Below are 831 nucleotides of genomic sequence, written 5' to 3'. Positions count from 1 at the left end.
AAGGGGTTATCTATCCATCACAAGATTAGACACCACTTAAGATCCTCAAAATTAATTGAGGTTATGGCTGAAAATCAGCTAGTCAATGAACCGGGAAGACAACCTCAACCTTAGGTTGAGGAAGTCCAGGATAAGAATGAGGTGCATCAAGTACCCCCGCCTTGTACTTTGTGAGACTATTTGCAACCAGTAAGGGTGAGCACGCCCTCATGCATGATTTTTTCAGAAAATACGAGACATATGGATATTAAGCCAGGGGTGATCCAACTCCTTCCAAAATTTTATAGACTTGAATCTTGAAGTCCATATCTACACTTGAAAGAGTTTGATAAGATTATAGCCACTTTATACTTTCATAACGTATCTGAGGACACGGTCAGGCTGAAACTCTTTCCCTTTTCTTTGAAAGAAAAGGCTAAGACGTGGTTGCATTCACTACGTCCCTGATTTATTGGCATGTGGAATGACGTGATAAGGGAGTTTATAAAGAAATTTTTTCCACATCATAAAACGAACACTCTTAGAAAGTCAATCATGAACTTCGCCCAAAAGGAGGATGAAACATGCTTCCAATGTTGGGAGTGGTTCAAGGATCTTGTCAGTTCATGCCCACAACATGGTTTTGAAACGTGGTGCATTACACATTTTTTCTATAATGGTCTGACATCTTCCATGCACCAATTGGTTGAGACTATGTGCAATGGGAAATTCATGAATAAAAATGTCAATGATGTGTGGGATTATTTGGATAGACTTGTTGAAAACGCACAATCATGGGACACATACTCAAAATCAAGTACTACTTCTAAGCCCCACTAAATCAAAGGAAAG

General features: G+C 39.2%; 1 non-coding gene across 1 annotated transcript; it reads right to left on the bottom strand.

Moving 5' to 3' along the window:
* Window positions 1–516: 516 nt before the first annotated feature.
* Window positions 517–623, bottom strand: LOC131217919 (small nucleolar RNA R71). The gene has a single exon (XR_009157503.1). It is a non-coding gene; the product is annotated as a small nucleolar RNA R71 (small nucleolar RNA).
* Window positions 624–831: the final 208 nt, after the last annotated feature.

This window comes from Magnolia sinica, chromosome 10 (assembly GCF_029962835.1).
Source record: "Magnolia sinica isolate HGM2019 chromosome 10, MsV1, whole genome shotgun sequence".
NCBI lineage: Eukaryota > Viridiplantae > Streptophyta > Magnoliopsida > Magnoliales > Magnoliaceae > Magnolia > Magnolia sinica.
Note: the sequence above shows the minus strand (reverse complement) of the source record. Positions and strands in the feature narration are given on the sequence as shown.